Source organism: Heterodontus francisci, chromosome 11 (genome assembly GCF_036365525.1).
Source record: "Heterodontus francisci isolate sHetFra1 chromosome 11, sHetFra1.hap1, whole genome shotgun sequence".
Classification (NCBI taxonomy): domain Eukaryota; kingdom Metazoa; phylum Chordata; class Chondrichthyes; order Heterodontiformes; family Heterodontidae; genus Heterodontus; species Heterodontus francisci.
In genome coordinates, this window is record NC_090381.1 from 47,314,229 (window position 1) to 47,333,678 (window position 19,450).

Below are 19,450 nucleotides of genomic sequence, written 5' to 3' on the forward strand. Positions count from 1 at the left end.
CTCTTAGTCCCAGTAGCGCCACCAAGAGCGGTGGTCACTGCTGGGTCTACACCCAGCTGCAGGAGAAAGATGATGGACGGCCCCGGAAACAGGTAAGTTTTTAGGGCCTCGCTGGGGACAATCGGTTGGGCCCCGGCAAGGCAAGTGTCGTCATTTAGGGGGGCGAGGGGGGGTGGCGTGTTCTGCATTGAGGGTGATTGCGGCTTCGGGGGTGGCCCTTCATGGGGTACAGGGTGCCTGACCATGAGGGCCCCCACCCCATCCTAAAGCCTGCCAGAAGGCCACCTAGTTTTATTAGGCGGGTTCTCTGAGGCCTTAGCCGCCCGCCAGCCAGTAAATTGGCAGTGGGGGTGGGAGTGGGTCGGGAAGGGCCCCGCCAGCTTCCTGCTCCATTTTACACCCTCCCCCCACCACCCCCCCACTCCCGGCCACTAGCCCGCTCTTTTGGGGGATGTAAAATACCAGCCAATACTTCTGACAACTACAATCTCCAAGCCAGAAAATCATTTAAAGCTGACACAGCCACCTACAAATTGAGAACTTGAAAAGCCATAATGTGAAAATAAGTATTTGCTACATGGACACATCATTCTTTCATTTGTATTGGAGGAGTCAAAGCATAAATACAAAAAAGGGGAAATAGAAATGTTGAAGGTACAAAATTGGTGGTGGGTTTCTATTGAGGCAGTGGTCCAAGGCATTCTCCCTCTTTCAAGCTGGTACTCTTGCTAGCCTAGAATTTACGGAGACAATTGATGTTGCCACTCTCTCTTCTCACTTACCCAATGCCAATGCTGGCATTCTCCTTCCTCCTGCATCCAGCCTGTCCTCTCATTCACCTAAAGAGCTGCTTCCAGCTCTTACCCTGATTCCTGTCTTCTTCATAACAATAATTCCCCTCTGCCTTCATCGGCAACTACTATGTCCCCTCCTTCATTGCTATCTAATCCCTACCTTGCACTTCTGTTACAAAATGACAGAATATGGCAGCAGTTCAAGTGAAGTAATAGTTCCAATCATGATGTTATCACTCAGTTTATGCTTATATCTTGCTGGAGCAGGAGAGCATTAACTTAATCCACTTAATTTATCAATACCAGTTCTAGAAGTGAATTTAATGCACTCAGCAGACTGTTTCTTGCTTAACTTACTTATACTGATGTAAAATGGAATTTGAAAAGCACCACCTATAGATCCACAGAGAGTAGCGAGAACCATTTCATGTTTGTAATTTTCTAACAATTTGCAAACCATGGTAGAAGCAGAGTAAATTTAAAAAAAAAAAAACCAATTTAATAATAACACAGGAAGTTTCCTATCAGGAACACTTTTGTTTCCGTGTTGTGGTTGTTGATCAGCAATAAGCTCACAAGTAGTAGGTTTTTTTGGCATTGTTTTAGGACATGAATCATCAGTTTGGAGGAAGAGAGAAAAGAGAGAAGGTTAAAAAAAAACAGGAATGCACCAGCTAGAATATGGAAATTGCTGTCAGGAATGTTGCATACAAAGCCTTCATATGTTTACATTTCCATTGAAACATTGCAGTTCTGGATGTATCTTGCTTCTTTCTTTGGCCTCCTTGTCTCGAGAGACAATGGGTAAGCGCCTAGCGGTAGTCAGTGGCTTGTGGAGCAGCGTCTGGAGTGACTATAAAGGCCAATTCTAGAGTGACAGACTCTACCACAGGCGCTGCAGATAAAATTGGTTGTTGGGGCTGTTACACAGTTGGCTCTCTCTTTACACTTCTGTCTTTTTTCCTGCCAACTGCTAAGTCTCTTCGACTCGCCACTCTTTAGCCCCACCTTTATGGTTGCCCGCCAGCTCTGGCGATCACTGGCAACTGACTCCCACGACTTGTGATCAATGTCACAGGACTTCATGTCATGTTTTCAGACGTCTTTAAAGCGGAGACATGGACGGCCGGTGGGTCTGGTACCAGTGACGAGCTCGCTGTACAATGTGTCCTTGGGGATCCTGCCATCTTCCATGCGGCTCATATGGCCAAGCCATCTCAAGCGCCATTGGCTTAGTAGGGTGTATATGCTGGGGATGCTGGCCGCCTCGAGGACTTCGGCATTGGAGATATGGTCCTGCCACCTGGTGCCAAAGATTCTCCGGAGGCAGCGAAGATGGAATGAGTTGAGACGTCACTCTCGGCTGACATACGTTGTCCAGGCCTCGCTACCATAGAGCTAGGTACTGAGGACACAGGCTTGAAACACTCGGACTTTTGTGTTGCGTGTCAGTGCGCCATTTTCCCATACCCTCTTGGCCAGTCAGGACATAGCAGCGGACGTCTTTCCCATGTGCTTGTTGATTTCTGCATCGAGAGACAGGTTGCTGGTGATTGTTGAGCCGCAATCCTGTTGATGAGTCTCTGCAGACGCTGTTCTGTGTGGGATGTTAATGCAGCATCGTCAGCAAAGAGGAGTTCCCTGATGAGGACTTTCCGTACTTTGGTCTTCGCTCTAAGACTTGTGATCTTGTGTGGAGGAAAATTCCTTCTTCTGAAGACTTGAACGCATGTGAGAAGAAGATTCCAAACAGTGTAGCTGCGAGAACACAGCCCTGTTTCATACCACTCAGGATAGGAAAGGGGTCTGATGAGGCACCGCTATGTTGAATTGTGCCATTCATGTCATGGAATGAGGTGATGATACTTAGTAGCTTTGGTGGACATCCAATCTTTTCTAGTAGTCTGAAGAGACCACGTCTGCTGACGAGGTCAAAGGCTTTGGTGAGATCGATGAAAGCAACGTAGAGGGGCATCTGTTGTTCGCAGCATTTCTCCTGTAGCTGGCGAAGGGTGAACAGCATGTCAGAGGTGGATCTCTCTGCTCGAAAGCCACACTGTGCCTCAGGGTAGACACACTCAGCCAGCTTCTGGAGTCTATTGAAAACAGCTCAAGCGAAGACTTTCCTCAGTATGCAGAGCACGGAGATTCCACGGTAGTTGTTGCAGTCACCACAGTCACCCTTGTTCTTATAGAGGGTGATGATATTGACATCGCGCATGTCCTGTGGTACTGCTCCCTCATCCCAGCACAGGCAAAGCAGTTCATGGAGTGCTGACTGTATAGCAGCCTTGGCACTCTTGATTATTTCAGGGGTAATGCCATTCTTTCCAGGGGCTTTTCCACTGGCTAGAGAATCAGTGGCATCACTGAGTTCCGATTTTGTTGTCTGTTTGTCCAGCTCATCCATGACTGGCCGAGTTTGGGCTGCATTGAGGGCGGTATCAGTGACAACCTTTTCCCTGGAGTACAGTTCTAGGTAGTGCTCCACCCAGTGGTCCATTTGCTTGCGTTGGTCAGCGATCGTTTCCCCTGACTAGACTTTAGTGGGGCGATCTTCTTGATGGTTGGCCCAAAAGCTCTCTTAATGCCATCATACATTCCTCTGATGTTTCCGATGTCAGAGGCCAGCTGAATACGACTGCATAGGTGTTGCCAGTAGTCATTTTCACAGTGCCTGGCTATTCTTTGTGCAGTGCTTTTGGCTACTTTAAGTGCTACGGATGTTAGCTTGCTGGGGGCTTTCTTGTATTTCAACAGTGCAGTGCACTTAGCGGCTATGACAGATTCCAGCTCTTCAACGTGAGATTGAAACCAGTCCTCATTCTGCTTCTCACGTTTTCCATAGGTGGTCATTGCTGAGTCATCGATGGCGACTCTGATGTGGGCCCACTTGGCCTCTGTATCCCCTGCAGGAGTGTTTTGAAGGGCTTTTTCAAGTGAATTTAGAAACTTACGTAACAGCTGTGGATAAGAAATTCTGTTAGTGTTGATGCGGGGGCAGCCCTTCTGCTTGGAGTGATGTAGTTTCTTTGGTTTGAGTCTAACTTTGCTGCACACCAGGGAGTGGTCAGTGTCGCAGTCCGCACTGTGGAAGCTGCGTGTGATTTGGACACTGTTTATAGAGGCTCGCCTTGTGACGATGAGGTCCAGCTGCTCCCAACAACGTGATCTTGGGTGCCTCCATGAAACCTGGTGACAGGGTTTAGTATGAAAGAATGAGTTGGTGATGCAGAGGTTGTGATAGGTACACAACTCCAGCAGTCTCTGTCCATTCTCATTCATCCTTCCAATGCCATAGCGCCCAAGGCAGGAGGGCCATGAGTCATGATCGGCCCCAACCCTGGCGTTAAAGTCCCCCAGCAGGAACAAATGTTTGGTATTAGGAATGCTACTAATGATATTATGGAGTTCCTCATAGAACTGGTCTTTAACTTCAGGTGGGGAGCAGAATGTTAGAGCATAGATGCTGAGTAGGTATACTGGACCAGAAGCGGTGAGCAGTCGGATGGACGGTATGCGTTCTGAGCCATTTGAAGGTGGCTCTATCATGCTGAGCAAAGACTTTCTGATGGCGAAGCCCACTCCATGCTGTCTTGCTGTCAGGATCCCTACCCTGCCAGAAGTCTTGCTCTCTTAGAGATCCACTCGCAGGGAGGAGTGTCTCCAGAAGTGATGCAATGTCCACATTGAGTCTACTGAGCTCGTTGTTAATGATGGCAGTCTTCCGAGAGTTGTTGATTTGTGTAAGGTCTTTCGACAGGCCAGGACACATAGTTCTGACGTTCCAGTTTGCAAAACGAAGGGCTGGTACCTTCTTTCCTTTTTTTGTCATGCTGTTTGGTGCGGTGTTACAGTCCACTTGTCGGACAATGACCCTGAGCTCCAAGCACCCATTGAAGCAGGTGGACCATGGCAGGACAGAAACTTTCTGAGCAGAGGCTGCCCGGTTTGAGGCGGGCGGTAGCTGTCCAGTGAGATGCGATGACCTTTCCCACTGACAAAGGCAACCCGTGGCGCCCAATCCCTACGCCAATTGAGCTGGACCTATAACCCGTAACTGCTGCCGTCCGTGTTGTTTTGGTTGCTGTGAGGCGACTATGGAGTGACCTCTCCATGGCGCATGCCTGGGTGGAATGTGTGGAGGTTGTGAGTTGCTCAAGCATCAAAACCCAACCTCTTGGCCTTCCTAGTGGGGTCCAAAGGAGTGCAGAGCATGACGTTTGGCACCGGTATGGCTGCAGGAACTGCTGGAAACATGGCAAAGGTGTCTTAGGGGTTCCGCTCCGGATTTTCTGTTCGGGTTTACTCCCTTAGCCTTGATCTCTCCCGAGACGCCCACAAGGCAGTGGATATATAGGTATATATAATAGGTATTTATAATCTTGGTCGGTTTGTAAACTGATGTAGAGGAGAACTTACATGTCTGAAAAATATCGCACAATGGGGCTCAGATGTAAGAGGCAAGTGTAACCGAAATATGTAGACCAGTAGGTCCCAAGTTTCCTGGGGGCAGTAGGATGCTATAATTGGCCATTGCATCCTTGGGTTAAACAAAGAAAAAAATAGCCAGGTTCCTGCTGATTGTGGTTGAAAGGATTTGCGGATGTCTGTTCAGGGAAGGTTTGCACTCCAAACCTGACCCAAGTGATTGAATACCAACCACTCACTTTCTAGATTCCTCCATCAAGAATTGGACTGGGCAGTGTTTAAAAGAACAGGAACTGTTCTTTTCTGTAAATCAGGATCGTTTTCACGTGCTCATATGTTAGTGGGTTGCTTTGCGCATGCACTGTTGGGTTCGAGTTTGCATATTTCCAATTACTCTTTCACACATGTGCACAGCAGCACTGGACAAATTGACTTTTTGTTTAACCTCATTTTCAAGCTTTAAATGCTTGTCACCCCAAACCTAGAGGAATGACTATTTGGGTAAGTGGTGACTGGCGATCATGGAACCATCCCCCAGCAGAAGTAACATTTTTAGGAAAGGAAGGGAGAAATGTCTAAATGCTTCAACATATAGTACTGAAAGTATTCTAGGAAATATGCAGTTGCTTAAGCTGCAATGAAAGGCATTCTTATCCAATGAATGGAAGGTCATGTGGGATGTTATTTTTGCCTTGTTTAGGATGTGGCCATGTTTTGAATGAAGAGATCGAAAGAGCTAACACAAACACCTCTGACATTGTCACCCTCAAATAGTAGTTCATCTGTTTTTGAAAGCTGATTAAAATTCTTGTCATGTTAATCTTGAAAGCCCAGATGGGCCTGTTGGCTCTATTACAGAGCCGACAGTAGCGAGGAGGATTAGTCATTTAACCACATACTCGCACCCTGGCACAGTTTGGCCTGTGAGTCAGGCTCACAGCTGTCTCGTGTTTCTGACCAATGCTATTTTCTCTGTAATAATCTTACATGGAATCTGCAGGCTGTCATTTTGAGGTGATGATTATGTAATATAATTGGCAAAAAGAGGAAGGCGAAAGCATGGCAGTTCACCTCCAGGAAGTTGTATCAAGACTTTGTTTGTAAGGCACCCCTTAACTAAATCTGAAAAGTTAGCAATTTTGTTTCTGCAAGGACATCTGTAACTTTTTTACCTCCCAGCGGTTCTTATTTGACAAGGCTTATATGCTTCATTCAAACCAGCTTACAACCGCTAATCTAGTTTGTTGTTACCTAAAGGCTATTGCTCACATTTCAAAACCATTTACGTTTTCTGTGTTGAGAAAGTTGACTGATTTTAAGAGGAAAGAAGAATGATTGCGCCCCTGCTGTTAATGGTTTTATTGCTTTCTTCCTCCGTGGCTACACACCTTGCTGCTGCTTGGTGCTGTACCTGGCAGACTGCCCATCATCCACCATTTGTTACCTCAAGAAACCCATTGAATTAGAGTTGTCGCTAAAGGCAAATGAGCTATGGAAAATCACCCTGAAGCATAAACTAAAGAGCCCAGTTTGACCAGGCAGTGAAACGCACCTTGGAAAATAGTTTACCCGAGTGGTTCTTCCAGCAAAGAACTTCCACTGGCAGAACTTCGTTAGGTCTGCCATCTTGATTCTGGCTGCAGTGGTCTGAAGTTTTGGGTGCCCATAAAGGATGGTTGTGTAGTTTTCACATTGGTGATCTGTCCCGTGAGGGACCATTAACTGTTAAAAAGAGAAAGTCGAATTCCTTTTTTTAAAATTCATTCGTGGGATGTGGGCGACGCTGGCCAGGCCAGCATTTATTGCCCATCCATAATTGCCCTTGAGAAAGTGGTGGTGAGTTGCCTTCTTGAACCACTGCAGTCCATTTGGGGTAGGTATACCCACAGTGCTGTTAGGAAGGGAGTTCCAGGATTTTGACCCAGCGACAGTGAAGGAACAATGATATAGTGACTTGGAGGGGAACTTGCAGGTGGTGGTGTTCCCATGTATTTGCTGCCCTTGTCCTTCTAGTTGGTAGAGGTCGCGGGTTTGGAAGGTGCTGTCTAAGGAGCTTTGGTGCATTGCTGCAGTGCATCTTGTAGATGATACACACTGCTGCCACTGTGTGTCGGTGGTGAAGGGAGTGAATGTTTGTAGATGTGGTGCCAATCAAGTGGGCAGCTTTGTCCTGGATGGTGTTGAGCTTCTTGAGTGTTGTTGGAGCTGCACCCATCCAGGCAAGTGGAGAGTATTCCATCACACTCCTGACTTGTGCCTTGTAGATGGTGGACAGGCTTTGGGGAGTCAGGAGGTGAGTTACTCGCCTCAGGATTCCTAGCCTCTGACCTGCTCTTGTAGCCATGGTATTTATATGGCTACTCCAGTTCAGTTTCTGGTCAATAGTAGCCCCTAGGATGTTGATAGCGGAGGTTCAGCGATGGTAATGCTGTTGAATGTCAAGGGGAGACCGTTAGATTCTCTCTTGTTGGAGATGGTTGTTGCCTGGCACTTGTGTGGCGTGAATGTTACTTGCCACTTATCAGCCCAAGCCTGGATATTCTCCAGGTCTTGCTGCATTTCTACACGGACTGCTTCAGTGTCTGAGGAGTCACAAATGGTGCTGAACATTGTGCAATCATCAGCGAACAGCCCCACTTCTGGCCTTATGATTGAAGGAAGGTCATTGATGAAGTAGCTGAAGATGGTTGGGCCCGGGACACTACCCTGAGGAACTCCTGCTGTGATGTCCTGGAGCTCAGATGATTGACCTCCAAAAACCACAACCATCTTCCTTTGTGCTAGGTATGACTCCAGCCAGCGGAGGGTTTTCCCCCTGATTCCCATTGACCTCAGTTTTGCTAGGGCTCCTTGATGTCATACTCGATCAAATGCTGCCTTGATGTCAAGGACAGTCACTCTCACCTCACCTCTTGAGTTCAGCTCTTTTGTCCATGTTTGAACCAAGGCTGTAATGAGGACAGGAGCTGAGTGGCCCTGGTGGAACCCAAACTGAGCGTCACTGAGCAGGTTATTGCTAAGCAAGTGCCGCTTGATGGCACTGTTGATGACACCTTCCATCACTTTACTGATGATTGAGAGTAGGCTGATGGGGCGGTAATTGGCCGGGTTGGTCTTGTCCTGCTTTTTGTGCACAGGACATCCCTGGGCAATTTTCCACTTTGCAGGGTAGATGCCAGTGTTGTAGCTGTTCCAGAACAACTTGGCTAGGGGCGCGGCAAGTTCTGGAGCACAGGTCTTCAGTACTATTGCCGGAATATTGTCAGGGCCCATAGCTTTTGCAGTATTCAGTGCCTTCAGTCGTTTCTTGATATCACGCAGAGTGAATCGAATTGGCTGAAGTCTGGCATCTGTAATGCTGGGACTTCAGCAGGTGGCTGAGATGGATCATCAACTCGGCACTTCTGGCTGAAGATTGTTGCAAATGCTTCAGCCTTATCTTTCGCACTGATGTGCTGGACTCCCCCATCATTGAGGATGGGGATATTTGTGGTGCCACCTCCTCCAGTTAAGTTGTTTAATTGTCCACCACCATTCACGGCTGGATGTGGTAGGACTGCAGAGCTTCGATCTGATCCGTTGGTTATGGGATTGCTTAGCTCTGTCTATCTCATGCTACTTACGCAGTTTGGCACGCAGATAGTCCTGTGTTGTAGCTTCACCAGGTTGACACTTCATTTTGAGGTATGCCTGGTGCTGCTCCTGGCATGCCCTCCTGCACTCTTCATTGAACCAGGGTTGGTCTCCTGGCTTGATGGTAATGGTAGAGTGGGGGATATGCCGGGCCATGAAGTTACAGATTGTGGTTGAGTACAATTCTGCTGCTGCTGATGGCCCACAGCGCCTTATGGATGCCCAGTTTTGCATTGCTAGATCTGTTTGAAATTTATCCCGTTTAACACGGTGATAGTGCCACACAACACGATGGATGGTATCCTCAATGTGAAGGCTGGACTTCGTCTCCACAAGGACTGTGCGGTGGTCATTCCTACCAATACAGTCACGGACAGAAGCATCTGCAGCAGGCAGATTGGTGAGGACGAGGTCAAGTATGTTTTTCCCTCGTGTTGGTTCCCCCACCACCTGCTGCAGACCCAGTCTAGCAGATATGTCCTTTAGGACTCGGCCAGCTCGGTCAGTAGTGGTGCTACTGAGCCATTCCTGGTGATGGACATTGAAGTCCCCCACCCATAGTACATTTTGTGCCCTTGCCACCCTCAGTGCTTCCTCCAAGTGGTGTTCAACATGGTGGAGTACTGAGTCATCAGCTGAGGGAGGGTGGTAGGTGGTAATCAGTAGGAGGTTACCTTGCCCATGTTTGACCTGATGCCATGAGACTTCATGGGGTCCAGAGTCGATGTTGAGGAATCCCAGGGCAACTCCCTCCCTACTGTATACCACTGTCCTGCCATCTCTGGTGGGTCTGTCCTGCCGGTGGGACAGGACATACCCGGGAATGATGATGGCAGTGTCTGGGACATTGTCTGTAAGGTATGATTCCATGAGTATGACTATGTCAGGCTGTTGCTTGACTAGTCTGTGGTACAACTCTCCCAACTTTGGCACAAGCCCCCAGATGTTAGTAAGGAGGACTTTGCAGGGTCGACAGGGCTGGGTTTGCTATTGTCGTATCCGGTGCCTAGGTCGATGCCGGGTGGTCCGTCCAGTTTCATTCCTTTTTATTGACTTCGTAGCGGTTAGGTACAACTGAGTGGCTTCCTAGTCCATTTCAGAGGGCATGTAAGAGTTAACTACATTGCTGTGGGTCTGGAGTCACATGTAGGCCAGACCAGGTAAGGATAACAGATTTCCTTCCCTCAAGGACTAGTTAATAAGAAAGAATTATGCCACAAGATTTCATGTTTTAAAACAAAAAACTTTACTGTACAAGAGATAAACAAAGAAAAACACTACTAACTTCACACTACAATTGGAAAACACTTACACTTTAATCTTGAAATCGTAACAGAACATGAAGATTAATACTTTAAACTCTAAATCTCAACAGAACACTCCTGCTTGATTGTTACTTCCACCCCAAGATTTCCCCTAAACTTTACAAGATCTTGGCGGTTTGTTCACTTCTCCTGGGACTCATCCAAAGTGTACTACAGCTCTTAGGAATTCACTTCGCTTTTCTTTAATTTCTCCACTGTCTTCTGAGGTATGAGGTTTTCTGGGAATTCTCCCGCCCACATCTACTAGGCAATCCTGCAGTTCTCTTCCAACACCTCTCGAATCTGAACTTCCCAGCTTGAGCATGGACCTGCCTCAAAACAGAAACATCCCTCATTCCCGATAGCCTCTTCTGAACCCAGCTGCTCCCAAAACCAACTGCTTTCTCTGTGACCAACAGCCTGTCTGAAGCCAACAGCTTTCCAAAAGCCAACTACTTGTCTGTCAGCAAGCACACAGTTCAAAACACTAACAGGCACCCCCTGAATCATCTGTCTCCTCAGCAATGTGGTACATGTGAGCTCTTCCAGATCGCAATTTAAACTAAATTCCAATTCCTGATCTTCACTTTGTTCTGGGAAATCATATGAATAATTTAACCCCATGATTGAGGCAGCTGCAGACACACTGTCTCCTAAACATGGGCCACCCTTTGATTTGTAACCACCATAGGTTGGTTTGCCAGCTTCTCAAACCAGGTGTTTTCATTTGTTTTGCATTAAAAAATCAATTCCCAAATTAAAAGTTACCTAGAAAATATTAATATAAACCATGAACTAGGTGATCGTAACAAAACATTTTGATAAAGGTGCAGGCCAGGAAGAGAAACTGTTCCCGAGATGCTGTGATTGTGATTGGATAGGTAAGAGTGGAAGCAAATGAGGTCAGCCCCACTTACATGGGCAACAGAGAAGCAGCTAGGCAGAGGATGGTGTGGTCGACTGTGACAAAGGTTGCATATAATTTGAGGAAAAACGAGGAGGGATAGTTTACCACGGTCACCGTTATATCTGATGCTCTTTGTAACTTTGATTAGGATTGTTTCAGTACTGTGGCATGGGTAGAGACTTGACATGAGACATTCAAACATGGAGTTCCCAGAATAATGGGCATGGATTTGGGAGGTGGCAACAGTTTAAAGTATTTTGTAGATTAAATGGTGGTTGAAGATAGGTGGATATTTTTCAAGGACAGAAGGGTGAAAGGCATTATTTTGAGGGAGGGGTGATGGCAGATTTGAAATGGAGGGTCAGTTCCAAAGGAGAGGGAACCATTTACAGCTATAGCTTGGGAGCCAGGAAAGGAAAGTTGGTTTGCCAGCAGTTTAGTGGGAATAAGGTTTAATGAGCAGGAGGTGGGTCCAGTAAACAGTATCTTGTACAATTGAAAATGGTGTGAAGCTTATTTTATGAACATTTTTTAATGAAAAATTATAGCTGGCTGCATTGGCATTCATTTTCCATGAATTATGAAGGAGAGATTGTCCCAACAGTTCTCAACTGTTAAATCATTCATTGGCAGTTGGAGAAGAGTAAATGGTATTCCTTGGGTGCTTTTGAACACACATGCACAGAGCTCTGCCTGCCCCCTTTAGCAGCAATGTGAACCACCCCGTAATGGTGTTGCTGGTGACATAGTGATTCCAAAAAGCTCTCGATACTGTACTAGCATAAATTTTCCTTTTGTGGCATTCTGAAACTATTACCCTAATGAAAATGAAACGAAGGCACAAATTACGGATTAAAGAAACATTCAATTTGATTTGATATTCTCTCGAGTCTTTACAGACCTGTTAATGCTGTCAGGTGCAGGCTTTAAAGAGGCAAGGCAACTTGGCTCACTTCAGGAAAACATAACTGATAAAGTACTTGTTGGGGAGAATGCTTTGTCAGCAGCTGGAGTTTGTAACCTGTGCTAGTCATGTGGTTCTCATCATTTTACTCACTGATCATATCTCATTTTACATGACTGTACAAACTTGCACTAACTTCAGTGTTGAGCATGATGTAAAAGTGAGTGTGAAATTTGCTTATTGTGCAATTGTTGTGAAATTATCAGACTGTTTATCTGACATCCAGTACTGGATGAGCAGAAATTTCCTCTAATTAAATATTAGGAAGACTGAAGCCATCGTCTTTGGTTCCTGCTCCAAACTCCATTCTCTCGCTACATCCATCTCCCTGGCAACTGCCTGAGGCTAAACCAGACTGTTTGCAACCTTGGTGCCATATTTGACCCTAAGTTGAGCTTCCGAGCATGTATCTGTGCCATCAGTAAGACCACCTATTTCCACCTCTGTAACATCGTCCAACTTCACCCCTGCCTCAACTCATCTGCTACTGAAACCTTCATTCCAGTGATACGGACAGATGGGAAATGATAGGGATGTTTTCCACTTTTCACCTCTCAACTGACTGAAGACAGTGGGCTGAATTTTACATGCGGGATGGTGGGGGGGGTGGGGGTGGTGAGGGGAGTGGAAATGCCACCGGGAGAGGCCTGGCATGGATCTTGACGCCGGGAAGACCCGGCCCGATATTGCCGGTTGTGGCGAGGCGCCATGGCGGCTCCCTCCACGGCTCAGCGACGGGAGCCCAATTTAAATATTTAAGTTGATGTAAATAAATGAATTAATTACTGTTACGCTCCCACTGTCTGTTCCGGTGTGATCTTCATGCCAGTGGCCAGCACTCCTGCGCCTTCGGATCCCTGTCCAGGGAACCAGGGCAGAATACTGGTGGGAAGGGGGGAGCAGGTAAGTTTCTCAGTGTGAGGGGTGGTGGTGGAGCGGGGTCAAAGTAGTATCATTGGTGTAGGGGATGGTGGGAAGGGTTATAGTTTAAAGTTTATGCACTTTGGCGGGGTGGGGGGGGGGGAGAAGGTCAAGTGGACAAGGTAAGTGTTTTGGGGGGGGAGATGGAAAGTAATTAATTCTATGGTTATTGTGGGGGTGCATGGTGATAGAGGGGCGAAATAAATGTTTTAAATTTTTTTCCTTCAATCTCTCTTTAAATATTTAAATTGAAATGTAGGGCTCAAAGCTCTTTAAAAATGGCGTCAGCACCTACGCACAGGCAGCTGACGCCATTGCCAGGGATGGACAGCCTGCCCCCTCCACGTCATCGGGGTGGGCGGACCACCCCGGCTATTTAAATGAGCCGCCATGTTTAAAATCGCGGCGGCTCTACAATGTGCGGGTCATGCAGGCAGACTACCATTGATTTTGCCTGCCGCCATAAATTTTAGTCCAGTGTGTTTTTATTGAAATTGTGTTTTAACCCTTGAGCGTCTTAATGGTCAATAACAAACAAGTGACAGGTTTTCTCATAGATTTAAAGAAAGATAAATGTTTATTAAACAATAGCCAAAAATATTCAGAACTTCACCCACTCTCACACACATGCGCGTACACACAAGAAAAGATAGAGATTAGACGATAGCATGCATTTAGGTCTGATGATTTCAACAAAGAGTTTGTTGTGGAACTTGGTTTGTTTCCCTGGGAGGAAGATTTAAAACTAGTGCAGACCCGCTTTTCCTTTTTCCTGGTTCACTGACTTCAAACTTTGGAAATTTTACTGCAGATTTCTTTGGTTAAATCTCAGTCACAGTTCACTAGCAAAAATCCTGTTACAGTTGCTCAAGTAGGGAGTTTCAGGGTCACCTTTCGTCTCTGCCTCTAGGTAGTTTAAAGATGGTATTCTTGTAGGGTTCTTCTTGCTGGGATGGGTCTCTCTTCCTTCTGGCTTCTAGCTTTCTGCACAGAAAATGACTCTTCTTAAAACTGCTTATCTCAGACTTGGGAGGGAATTTTATGCAGTCTGTTGTGGCGGATTTGGTGGCATACAGGGTGATATAATTAGGTGGGAGATGTTTTTTCAGATTCCCAACAGTGGGATATTTTAGAGGAATTAAGTCAGCGGGTTTGCAGCGTTGCAGGGATCCCCCAGTGCGATGGCGGATTGCATGAATACTCATTACCCTACACATTGTTACAATTTAGTCCTACATGCCAGATTAACTGAATGGTGAGCGATATTCTCATGCCATCCAGTACACAAATGTTTCAATGTGGCGTGCAGCATTCGTGCAGTTGAGTCTCAGGGTTGTGCTCTTCTCTCTTTCACTGTGCCGCTAAACTGACGCCACCATTGGAATGGAACGGGCAAAATAAAAAAACTGGTGTTTTTTCATACTCTTTATCCTGAGTTTGAGTCTGGAGTTTCCATCTCTGCAAAGGCATTGTTAGCCCAACTTGCTGAAGAGGGGTAGCCATTAACATTGAATGGACCAGTTACATTTCTAATGCTTTCTTCAACACTTGCCCAGACATGACGATTGGTTCAGGGTTCCAGCAGTTACTACCTGTATTCTCAGTACAGGAGAGGTCACCTGACCTCTTGCTTTACAGCAATTCATCAGTTCATTTTATAGTTCCTAATTTCTCCTTGCATGAGCGTGATACATACCTTTGTTATCTTGACTTGACTATTCTAATGCATTCCTGGCCGGCCTCCCACATTCGACCCACCATAAATTTGAGGTCATCCAAAACTCCCTTGCCCATGTCCTTGCATCAAGTCCCATTCATCTATCACCCCTGTGCTCACTGACCTGCATTGGCTTCTGGTCAAGCCAAGCCTCGATTTTAAATTTTCATCCTTTTTTGCAATCCCTCCATGGCCTCGCCCCTCCCTATCTCTGCAATCTCTTCCAGCCTCACAACCCTTCGAGATACCTGTGCTCATCTGATTCTGGTCTCTTGAGCATCCCCGATTTTAGTTGTTCCACCATTGGTGGCCATACCTTCAGCTTTCTAGGCCCTAAGCTCTGAAATACCCTTCCTAAACCTCTCCACCTCGTTACCTCTCTTTTTTTCTTTAAGATGATCTTCAAAACCTACCTCTTTGATCAAGCTTTTGTTCACCTGACCTAACCTTGCCATATATGGCTCAGTGTCTAATTTTGCTTCACAATGCTCCTGTGAAGCATCTAGGGACGTTATATTATGTTGAAGGCGCTATATAAATATAAGCTGCTGTTGTTGTTGTCGAAGCACCAAGAGTAAATGACCACATTCTTGGGTTTCAAAAATTTATTTTTGTATCCGCGGTGACTGCAACAACTACCGTGGAATCTCCCTGCTCAGCATAGTGGGGAAAGTCTTTGCTCGAGTCGCTCTGAACAGGCCAAGCGCGTCTACCCTGAGGCACAGTGTGGCTTTCGTGCAGAGAGATCGACCATTGACATGCTGTTCTCCCTTCGTCAGATACAGGAGAAATGCCGTGAACAACAGATGCCCCTCTGCATTGCTTTCATTGATCTCACCAAAGCCTTTGACCTCGTCAGCAGACGTGGTCTCTTCAGACTACTAGAAAAGATTGGATGCCCACCAAAGCTACTAAGTATCATCACCTCATTCCATGACAATATGAAAGGCACAATTCAACATGGTGGCTCCTCATCAGAGCCCTTTCCTATCCTGAGTGGCGTGAAACAGGGCTGTGTTCTCGCACCCACACTTTTTGGGATTTTCTTCTCCCTGCTGCTTTCACATGCGTTCAAGTCCTCTGAAGAAGGAATTTTCCTCCACACAAGATCAGGGGGCAGGTTGTTTAACTATGCCCATCTAAGAGCGAAGTCCAAAGTACGGAAAGTCCTCATCAGGGAACTCCTCTTTGCTGACGATGCTGCTTTAACATCTCACACTGAAGAGTGCCTGCAGAGTCTCATCGACAGGTTTGCGGCTGCCTGCAATGAATTTGGCCTAACCATCAGCCTCAAGAAAACGAACATCATGGGGCAGGACGTCAGAAATGCTCCATCCATCAATATTGGCGACCAGGCTCTGGAAGTGGTTCAAGAGTTCACCTACCTAGGCTCAACAATCACCAGTAACCTGTCTCTAGATGCAGAAATCAACAAGCGCATGAGAAAGGCTTCCACTGCTATGTCCAAACTGGCCAAGACAGTGTGGGAAAATGGCGCACTGACACGGAACACAAAAGTCCGAGTGTATCAGGCCTGTGTCCTCAATACCTTGCTCTATGGCAGCGAGGCCTGGACAACGTATGTCAGCCAAGAGCGACATCTCAATTCATTCCATCTTCGCTGCCTCCGGAGAATACTTGGCATCAGGTGGCAGGACCGTATCTCCAACACAGAAGTCCTCGAGGCAGCCAACATACCCAGCTTGTACACACTACTGAGTCTGCGGCGCTTGAGATGGCTTGGCCATGTGAGCCGCATGGAAGATGGCAGGATCCCCAAAGACACATTGTACAGTGAGCTCGCCACTGGTATCAGACCCGCCGGCCGTCCATGTCTCCGCTTTAAAGACGTCTGCAAACGCATCATGAAATCCTGGGACATTGATCACAAGTCGTGGGAGTCAGTTGCCAGCGTTCGCCAGAGCTGGCGGGCAGCCATAAAGACGGGGCTAAAATGTGGCGAGTCGAAGAGACTTAGTAGTTGGCAGGAAAAAAGACAGAGGCGCAAGGGGAGAGCCAAGTGTGCAACAGCCCCGACAAACAAATTTCTCTACAGCACCTGTGGAAGAGCCTGTCACTCTAGAATTGGCCTTTACAGCCACTCCAGGCGCTGCTTCACAAACCACTGACCACCTCCAGGCGCGTATCCATTGTCTCTCGAGATAAGGAGGCCAAAGAAGAAGAGATCGTGTGCTCCAGTAACCATTTTCAATTTTGCATATTTGCATTAGGTTCACAGGAAATGGGTAAGTACAGGAAGTATAGGCAGTGTAACTCTTTCTGTATGTACTTCAGATCAAATTTAGGAGTAAGTTTAAATGTGTGTACAAATGACCTACTTCTTTCTTGTTTGAAACACAAATTAGTGTTTACTTCAATGACAACTGTTTGCATTTATATAGCACCCTTCATATCGAACATAGGAGCAGGAGTGGGCTATCATCCCGTCGAGCCTGCTTCTCCATTCAGTTAGATCATGGCTGATCATCTACCTCAATGCCATTTTCCCACGCTATCCCCATATCCCTTGATGTCATTAGTATCTAGATATCTATCAATTTTTGTCTTGAACATGCTCAATGATTGAGCTTCCACAGCCCTCTGGGGTAGAAAATTCCAAAGACTAACCATCGTCTGAGTGAAGAAATTCCTCTTCATCTCAGTCTTAAATAGCCTGTCCCTTATTCTGAGACTATGTTCCCTTGTTCTAGACTCACCAGCCTGGGGCAACATCCTATCCACATCCACCCTGTCACTTCCTGTAAGAATTTTGTAAGTTTCAATGAGATCATCTCTCAACAGCAACATCTGTGTATTTTAGAAGGACAACACCACGTAAAAGATGGGAGAGATTCAGGACAGACATGGTTGAAGAGAGAGTTTTTTTTTTGAAAGAGGATTTTAAAAGAAGGGGAGTAGTAAAGCTTCAGGTGAATAACCTAATAATTTTAGAGAGGTGATGCAAAATGGGCCCTACAACGTCCTACAATTAAACCTTAAATGATTTTGGCTTGAGCTTATCTTTGAGTTTGAACATTACAAGTTAGGCTTTAGAGCAGATATAAACTTGTAGTTATTTTAGGAGCAAATTCTCCTATTTTTTCTCTGCTTTATTTAAGTACTACTCACAATGTGTGAGCAAAGAACTTGAATCCAAAATTCTTAGTGTTGTTTGGAGAGTCCAGGAAGAAAAAAGAAAAAAAGAGAAAAATACTTACAAATATATATTTAGTGTAAGTTATTGTTGTTAAGGTTGGAAATATGACTTAAAAGGAAGACAAAAGACAATGGAAAGGAAGGTTCATTTTTCCCTCCTCCAATTGTTTTTCCTTATGAAGGTTGTGACCCCCTACTTGGGTATGGTACTATGGTTGCAGGTGTCCACTAGTACAAAATCTCATTATCCAGTTTCCTATTTCAGCTGGACTCTACATTAGCATACAATTCAACTGTGGGAAACTGTGGTGGCTCAGACTGATCCTTTCCATGCTTTATTTCCACATGCATAAGAGTTGGGATAGAGTGATCAGGAATGGGCCTATTTATCTATTTTGCCCTTGAGCTTGAGAGAAGAGACTAATTATTGTGCCCCAATGCTTCCCTTTCTGAGTTCATCTGAATTAAATGTCCAGAGAGTTAACCTGAGACTTTCCCGGTCTGTATAGTATCACATCATAAATTGCATTTGCCTCATCCGTAGTCCCTGGAGTCAGGTAAGAAGTTTTGTTGATGTAACAAGCCCAGAATTGTGGATTTAGTATTTCTAAATTAGGAGTAATTGTTAAACTTTGATGTTAAAGCCTGATTAATGTGGCTAATATCTCTTTCCTCCCCCCACTTGCCCACACACATGCACAGTGTAATCCTCTCTCTGCCTCCTAGTCCTGAAGGTGCAATTCCACAGGCATTGGTTACACTCCCCTTCCTTCCCCAAATGAGATTCTTCCTATAAGTTAAGTCATTTCAAACAAACCTAGGTGAACAGATAATGTCCCCTTTGGGAATTATTGAAACCCAATTTCAACAAATTGGTGGGGGAATATTAGGGCAAAATGACTTTGGGTGTGTTTAATTTCAAATGACTTACATCCTACCTACTGGCTGCTTATATTAAGACTTGCGAATAGTTATCATTAGGAGAATTTTAGGCCATTCTAGTGTTTTTCAGATGAAGATGTTTGCACTTAATTGAATTTGATTAGTGGACAAACTAATATTAAAAATTGATAACAAGATGTCAAACTTGATGTAGAATGACTTGTCATTATATGGTCTTTACTTGTAAAGGAAAAATGTAATGGCTGTAGGAAATGTAAGAATTCTGAATGAATTGAAAGTTTTAGTGAAGCTTTAGGCTGTGGCTTAGTTAGCAGTGATCTTCATCAGTGAGGTAGGAAAGCAGAAGGAGGATTTCCCAAGCTTCTTTTGGATATGCTGTTACGACCGGGGCAGGAGGAATGCATTGTTTATTCTAGTTCCACTTCTCCACGGGTCACAACATATATTTAAATTTTTTTCCACTTCCCAATACAGTCAATCATAGACTCTATTTTTATCCCAGAATCAAACACACCAATCAGGTTTCTTTAATAAACAACAAAGTTATCAGTTTATTATAAAACAAGTCTTAACCAGTAATGAAATATAGCATAAACACACAGATTGAAATATTAAAGTTCCCTTTTTACCTTAGCCCCGTGACACTCACACATGGACTTATACCGGTTAACCGGAAAAATAAAGGAATTTTTGTTTTTAGAGCTCTATTACAAACAAAAA

At 45.5% G+C, this 19,450-nt stretch overlaps 1 protein-coding gene across 4 annotated transcripts in view; it reads left to right on the forward strand.

The window, feature by feature from the left end:
• pik3cb (phosphatidylinositol-4,5-bisphosphate 3-kinase, catalytic subunit beta) overlaps positions 1-19,450 on the forward strand; it is a 219,792-nt gene that overhangs the window by 78,444 nt on the left and 121,898 nt on the right. The gene's annotated exons all lie outside the window — the stretch shown is intronic.